Here is an 8,501-nt window from a genome sequence, read left to right as displayed (position 1 = left end):
AAGAACATATGCACTGTACACCAAAAGTATGAAAGCATTAAAAAAATTTTTAATTACCTTTAAAAATTGTACAATATCAAAAATTGAGGAAGAATTGTTGGCGAACAAATTGAATCATTCCTTCTAAGATCTCAAGAATCTTGTAATAACTGTTTAAGTTACCTTCACATTCAACAACTGTCCCAATACTTACAAACAGTAGTACAAGTAAACCACTGGTACCAAACTTTTCATCAACCGCAAAAAGTAACCATCCATCACGAAAATTCCTCCTTTCACCCATAATTTCACCTGATCCGAAGAAGAAAATTCTAATAAAGAACCACACGGTCTTCGTTGATCGCCTATTTCCTTTTTATTAACCCCAAGATGATCATCATCGTTGCCGGTGGATCCCGTAATCCGGCCGTTTTTCAACGTATCAACTGTCGGCCGTGGTGGATGGCGTCACATTTTCTCTCTATACCCTCAAATCTGAGAACGGTTGCATTAGATTCACAAACATTTGCCGGTTGCGTCGCTTCCCCAAGAGGGTTGAGGAGGAACAGCACGCTAGGGTGGACACGGGGAAGTGCAATATTGAATTCCCGCAAGGCCTCCGGGTTCGCTGTCTTTCCTCCCCTCTCCATTCCGGCCAACCCTGACAAATCTACGTCGTGGGGGATCGGAGAGGTCCGTGGCATCTATATAAATTTAATAACACGAAATGACGCGACTTCTCCACCCTCGAGACTCAGCTTTCCCACCATCCGTCGCGCGTTGCTCCCGCCGTATGCATCGATACCGCAGTCTCTCCTTGCATTCTTCCACCACTCTCGCTCGTTTTACCTTCCTCTATCCTTCTGCAAGGCGTGTACACCGGCTCGTAAAACTGATTTAAGATATATGATAGGCAGTAAGAAATTGCTTTCTCGACCGCAGAGTTGGCCGTTTGATGGGGAACGACCAGACTTTAGAGAGATTCTAACGACCCGTACGTGGCTCGCGTTCTACGCGGTTAACGACTATCGCGAGATTTTCGTGGTGAATAAATTTCAGACCTTTTTTTCTCGACCACCGAGTAGAGGAAAATAGGGCGTGGATTAATCAGCCGGGTTCCCCGCCCCCCTTGTTCTTTCTTGGTCGAAGTGGAGGAAAAACGGAATTTAATTAATTCTTGTCCCGTATTGTGCATGGGATTCCTTTGTTTCAGATACCTATTTTTAAAACAATGGAGTTCTACGTAACTCACGACATGATATAGGAGAGGGATAATTCGTCCGGAGGACGTTCTACGTGTGCAAGGGTCCGTTTAAAACGGTTGAATTGCGTGGACGGCTTAATCTGGTTTCGCCGGTTGAAATTTTTAACGAGACTCCGTTACAATTAAAATCTTCGAATTAATTTTCGTGTGTAGCAGAATTAAAAGCTTCGTCCTGTTAGGAGTGCGTTTAAAATTCGAAATGTTTCTCTTCTTTTTCGCGAGAACGTTCTTCGCGTTGCTCGATATTAAATAACTCGATGGAACCTTGACCCTGCTCCGCGAGACCTTAGTCCGCATGGAGGCACTTATTGTTCTTCGGCGTTTAAATTTCACTTAAAGTCTACGACGTACGCCTAGTTCGAGAATCGATTTTCTATAGTAAATACTTCCACTCGACGGACGTTCGGCGCAGCTACTCGAGCTCGCCGAAGGCACGGTGTAATTTCTCGCCACGTCCAGGCACTATAGATTATTTTATGTAAATACGGAATTGAAAGTGGTACTTGTCCATACTCCGTCCTCTTCCATCCTCTACCCAACGTCACTTTCATCGTGCTCCCTTTCGCCCACTGTCCCTTTCTGTCTCATCTAAGTCCGCCTTCTCTCTTCCGTCTAGCCTTTATTAATTCCTCAGATATCGCGCCAGCTCGACAGAGAGGGGAATTGATGAGTCGGTAGTAATCTAATTTGCCGGAGAATGTCTCCGCGGTGCGGTATTCCAGCTGGCGTCTTTTTAATAAATTTACATGAACACAACCGATGAAGCGAAAACGTTGGTATTGGTTATTGCAACAGTGCTGACAGTTTAGAATATTTATCGCCAGCAAGCATGCGAGGAACCTTTAAATCCCTGCAATTCGCAGGAAAAATGAATTAATTTGATTTATGTGATTGATTGAACTATATTGTTAGTATAAAAATTATTCGCTTTAAGTTGGTAATATGTAAAAATGCAGTGAAACAATGAATTAAATAATAAAAAGTAATGGAACAGACGAATTTTTAGTGGAACAAGTAGAACGAGCCAACGTGTGATCAGACAGACGAAATTGGGAAGTATTTGATCAGCTGAGTAGAATAGGGAGACGTCTAGGCAGACAAGTAGAATAGAACGCTGCTTTGTCGGACCGGTGAAATAGAATCGTACCTGGTCCCAGAAGATTAATAGTTATTTTTATGTGGCCATTCAGGGAATTTGTTTGAGAGCTAGAAACCTGGTGTCTGTCAGGATTAATTTTTCTCATTTCACCATGACTCCGTAGTATCTCATTTTAACTTGGTATTTTAAAGTGACATATTATATTTACCTAAAACACACTACAAAATTTGTTAAAATTGATTGTATACATATGTAGATGATATTGAAATTCCAAGTTGTCATCGAACTGTTATTAAATACCACGAAATAAATTGATCCAAATGAAAGATTTAACAAAATGTCACTGCCTGTCTTCGTTTACCCGAACGAAACGTTGGAAAATCCATGGATCACCTTTGCCTACGTATATTCCACGAAATTTGTACATGCTACCAACTGCATGTCGCCTCTTCGTTTCGAGAAATCAACGAGTCAGTCCCCGGTCTACTCGAAGTCAGACGCAAGCGCACTTTGCACACTTGATCTGGTTGTCAGGTGCGTTAGGTGCGCGAATCAATCCAAGCAATAATTTCCCGGGATTAATTGGCGAATGATTGACACGGTGATTCGAGAGGCCCAACCGTGTTTCCCTGGCCGAGACTCAAAGCCCGAATGCAGAAGGATAATTGGTTTCGGCGCTGCTGCAGAAGTAGCTCGCGTAAAGTCACTTACTTTGAATTTCCTGACACGAGGGGATTAAACATCGGCATTCTCGACGTGTTTGATGCATTTCCATTAACAACGACGTCACAATTCATTCAGATCGAACGTTCCTATACCGACTTTTATTTCGCACGATTAATAAATTACATTTCGCAGCGTGCCGCGACGAAACGTGAGAAATTCAGATTTCATTTTTTCTAAATATTTAATGGTTAATTAAAAGGTGAAACGAACCAGCTGAAGCGACGTCGCAGATTGTTTTCTTCATTATTTAGAGTTTGTGTAATATTTATAGTACGATTACGTGGAAGAATGGCTGGTGTCGGGATGTATTCATAGCGATGAAACTGAGTGTAAAATTTTCATTCGAGCATAAAACCGACACACGCTCATTCCAGTTTACCGGTGTACGTTGATTTTTCTTCTTTTTTTTTCGAAAGCTTTCCCGGAACATTTCCGCAGACGAATCGCTTTAATTAAAAACACTCAAGATTTCAAGCAGAAACTGAAAAGTTTTTGCTTTAACGCTTCAAATTGGATGGATTTGCGGGAATGCCCCTTTAAGTGGTTTCGCCGGAACATTGCCCCGTTTGATCAAGTTTCAAGCGTTATTATATTAACCAGCTTGCCGATTCGTCTGAAAATCGTGTCTTTATTTCTCTTCTCGTCAAACTTTATGCATATATTGTAGAAAATCGTGTGACTATATTCAATAGAAGAGAACGTTACGCACTTCTTACTTTTTCGCCGAATTCAATCACTTCGTTAAAGTTCTTGCAATTTCTGTGGAGCTAATTTATCCTCCTTCTTCAAATAAATAAATTCACAAACAACCTTCTAATTATTACTAATTCTTCCAAAAATTGTCACAAGTTGTAAACCGAATTTCCTCTTCGTTTTCACCCTTTGTAACCGAACGTTAGATCGAGGAGGCGCGCGACGAAAATTCGCGGAATTTTCGAAGCGCTTGAACAAACTCGCGCGGTGTCTGTACCATGCAGGTTGTTCCATTCGCTTTCAGAGCGTTGCCTGCCGGTTAATTGGAGCGAGATGGAGTCTTCTCGCAAAATTCCTGACAGCTCTTGTAAAACGATCGCGTGCATGCCGCGTGAGCTATGCCTCGGCGAAAGAACGGATTTCGAGTGGGATCCTGTTACTTTGGCAGCATCGTTAAACGGCAACAGCATCGTTGATGCGATACCAGTTGCCGACAACGCGGGAATAACCGTGGAAGTTATTATTCTTCGATGGTTTCGTGGAACGTCGTATTTTCGTTCTTTTCTTTACTGTAATTAGCAGGTTAGATGCGTCCCACGTTGAGATTAAACGGTAATTTTCTCTTCAAGTTCCGCGAGGTGCAGAGGGGATGAGGCAGCTCATTTGGGGATATCGTCCCTCGAGAATTTTTAACAACGCGCTTAACGTTGACTGTTTCACGTTCTTAGTCTGCGGATTTGCCTTTTCGAGGGAAAAGTGCTTTAAGAAAGCTGAGATACTTTTGCGACTTGCGTGACGTGATTTATTACATCATGGAAGTGGATATTGAAATCGTGATGTCGGATTTTTGTCGTGGAATGAGATAAGTATTTCTTTTGAACGTGTGCCAATTGCACGTGATATGAAAGCTTTTGAAAATGTTCCATCGGATTCAGTTTCTTGTTCTATCGATGGAGGAGTGGAATGATAACGTAAACTGAAAGGGAATTTCGTATCTTTAATTAGGAGAGACATTCTGACCTGATTGAGAAAAACGTAGGTTAATTGAAATATCAATTTTCATGCAAACGTAAGAATAGAAATGTAAATGTGATACTTTTACGTGAATATCGATAGTGATAAATTTGACGATTACTATAATAGGACCAATCAAGTTGAAATTACTTTGTGCATTTATTCGCGAGACCTGGATTTCTACAGAAGTTTCGTTCAGATTCCTCGTTTTCCCTTTCGTTGTAAGAGAGATGTTGGTCAAGTTACGCGGAAGAGATATTCTTTAAATCCAAGGCTACCTCTTTCTTCTAATTTCACCGAGTTGTATAACGAGCATCCAGAACTCGCAATATATTCCGTCGGAGTCTTTCAAAAAAGGCATCCACTTGAGATACTAGAGTTGGGTAACTGTGCTTCTCCTCCCTTTGGAGAGATCTCATCGATCTTTTGCTTCCTTCAAGCCTGCTCCCTTGCTTTACCATTCAGTTCCGTTTTTCGTAATTCCCTCGTTGTGGTTTCTGCCTTTAGACAGGCGCGTTATTTATTCGGGATAAAATTCACCAGAGATCGTTTGCACCAATTTAGAAGCGCTATAATTACGTCAGATCTCGTGTAAATTTTCATTTTATTTCATATCGTGGATAATATTACATTATTTACTTGCAATTTTTAATACTTGTTTATAACTGTTTTTAAAAAATCATCGCTGAAATACTTGCTCGTGTGTCTCGAAGTATGTGAGTTGTGCCTTCGAGAAAACTGAAAGAGCCATTCTGAATATACTGATTCAAAGATATTTGGATAAAATATTTGAAATTAAAAAGGGAAATGTCAGTATTTAAATATAACGTTTGTGCAATCTGAGTGGAGGAACGTTTGTTACACACAGTATAAGAGAGTTTTGAACGAAATAATTCAACTCTCACATAACCAAGTTCATGAAACTCCACATATACCTATCGACACACACGTATTTTCAATCACAGTAGCAAACTTCCCTCTTCAACGATCCACTCGAAAAGCTTCACAACCAACAACCGCACGGTAAAAGTCCCAGCGATTTCACTTTCAATTCCGCATCGATCGGAGCCACCGGTGAAAACGCACGAATACGCAACGAGGGCCGATATGTGCCCGTTTCGTTATCGACAGCGGCACTTATCGAGTCGACACAACAAACGTGACGTGGCTGTGGAATTAAGCGGAGAAGAAAAAGAAAAAGGGACGAAACATTAATGTTCTTCCGTTGACAGATTCACACGGAGGATGGTTTTCAAGGGTGACGCTGAAAATTCCAAGCAAGACCCCTTTCCAACCATCGACCTTCCTCCGTGGTTGTCCATCAAAACTTGAAAAACGTCGACTAATTCCAGACCTGGAAACCGAAGTCGGTTTGCTCGATGAGCATTTTTCTGGCCGGTTGTCCACGACCGAGTTCCTTCCTCGTTTATCACCAGCCAACCTTTTATTTCGCTCCTGACAGGGTGCAAAGGAATTTTTCAATTAGTTTTGCAAACACCCTGGCTCAAGCCAACGTGACCGACCTAGCCCGAGTCTCCTCTTCCTCCTCCTCACTCTGTGGGATCGTGAAAAATGAGCTCCTTGGACCGCGTTATTGTAGCGTTATTCCAAAGACCCGCCGGTGTACTCTCGGCCTGGATAATGTTTAGCGAAATGTAAACAACTCAGAGATAATTGAAGGAGTTTAAAGGAAGTTCTTTGGGAGAGCGAAGGAAAAGATTCTCAGGGGCTGGGAAACTCGTTAAACGTTCCGTTAGATTCGAGTAACGATAATATTGTTTGATCGCAGGAGTTTCAACCGATTCAAATCCTTTCTTTGAGCTCTTTAACACATTCGAGGCTGGCGTCTTATTGTAGACGATTCGGAGCAGATTGGAAATCTTGTTTCAGTTGTAACAGGAAATGTCAGTTTCTCTCATCGATTTTTATGGTATCGTGAGATAATTTTATTCTATTGGAACGGAAGAACACGAATATTGTGTCATTCATTAAATTAAGAAAAGTTCAAAAGTCGATAGGATTGAATTCTCGACGCTTTAATTTTACACGAACGTTCCTGTTGAGGGGTTATATTAAATAAATGACTCGTGTGGAGTAAGGTAGGTAAATAATTATATTTTAGGCGATGTTCACAAGACGGGCGCACAATTAGAACTGCCTACAAAACGTGGTGACAGTGTGCACATTTATACCCGGGGTGTTCGCAGGCATCCCCAGACTCGCTTCTTCCAATATTTTAGGATGTCGATTTTTCCACGCAGTACACATAAAACATTTTGCTTCAACAGTTCCGTATAACAAAATTTCCATTTCCAAAAATTGTCCTGCGCTATTTGTGGTATATAGAGCACTACACTTGTTAAGGATATCTATATTCAATCTGGGACAATTTTCGTGGAAATGGTTCATCAAATCTACCCTGTTCTATCCTAGATTTTCAAGTTAAAGAGTCGTTGGGTCTCAATGGAGGCGGAAACGCTTGAAAGTTCGGAATCGTAATCAGCGAGCATCGCGTCAGGCTCGATGGTCCGTAATTGTTGGAAACAGCAGGTCAAGGAGATAGGACGGTCATGACGGTAAAAATTTCCAATTTAAATTCTCGCCGGCGCGTTTAAAAATTATTAAGACAGCGAGGATGCCTGGGCCGACAGGTAGTTTGCATTCGTGGCCAAGTATAAAGATTCCACGTAGCTTCTTCAACGAGACGGTAATAGAGTCCGTAAGCAAGTCTCGCCGGGTACTTGAAAGTTTTTCCTTCTCTCCTCTCAAAGGTGGAAGTGAAAGATCCTCAAATACGGAGCATCCTCGAGTCTCAGAGGCATGGCTGTGATATCACGTGGACGCATGAGCCCCAAAAATGAAGGAACGGAAACACCGGATGCCCTCAACTTGCCGAAGGCCTCTGTGGCTTTGGGGACAATCTTGGAGCTTGGATGTTTACCTTTAGCTCGAAATGTTTCAATAATCGACGTATAAATATAAGGGTTGATTGATAAGCAAGGTCTCGATCCTCGGAAACAAGTCCAAAACAAGATGAAATAATGAAATTGGTTTTCTTTTCTCTGGAAATTTATTTCTCTCCAAAATGACAAGATTATTTTTTCAACGTAGTTACCATTTAATATTACACATTTTTCCAAACACTCTATTCCCTTTTTTAACTCCGTCCATGAAGAAGGTTTTTGATTTGCTTTTGATCCGATTGGGAACAGAAACTTTAACTTCAGCATTGGCTAAAAAATTTTAACTTTTGACTTTTTGACGTTTAGAAATTGCCATAAATTGCTTTCGATTCGAGTTGCAACCTTCTAGTGTCAAAAATTCTATCACTTATCGCTGCTTCAAGCGTAACTTCGAGGTAGAACTCACGACTAACGAACGACATTACACAATACCGTCATAATACCTACTAACGACGTGGCAGGAGACCTTACTTATGAACCCTCGTAAAAAAAAAGGCATGCATACTGAATTATCTCCAGGACACTCAACATTTTCCTGCGAAATTCATATTTGACGAGATTGAGGCGGCATTGACGCACATTTTCCAAGGAATACGAAGTCGCCGAATTACTTATTCTCGGGCTTGAGCGTGAGCCAGGTACATCATCTACTCGCTGATATTCTTTCACTTTCGAGCCACTTAGCGCGCCGGATAAAAGCAGCGTGGGACGCTTCGTCCCAGAAACGGCAAGACACTTCGCGGAAACGTAAGTTTCCCGGTGA

Source organism: Habropoda laboriosa, unplaced genomic scaffold (assembly GCF_001263275.1).
Source record: "Habropoda laboriosa isolate 0110345459 unplaced genomic scaffold, ASM126327v1 scaffold28, whole genome shotgun sequence".
In the NCBI taxonomy this organism is placed as follows: Eukaryota; Metazoa; Arthropoda; class Insecta; order Hymenoptera; family Apidae; genus Habropoda; species Habropoda laboriosa.
The sequence above is the reverse complement of the archived record's forward strand: the minus strand, read 5'-3'. Positions refer to the sequence as shown.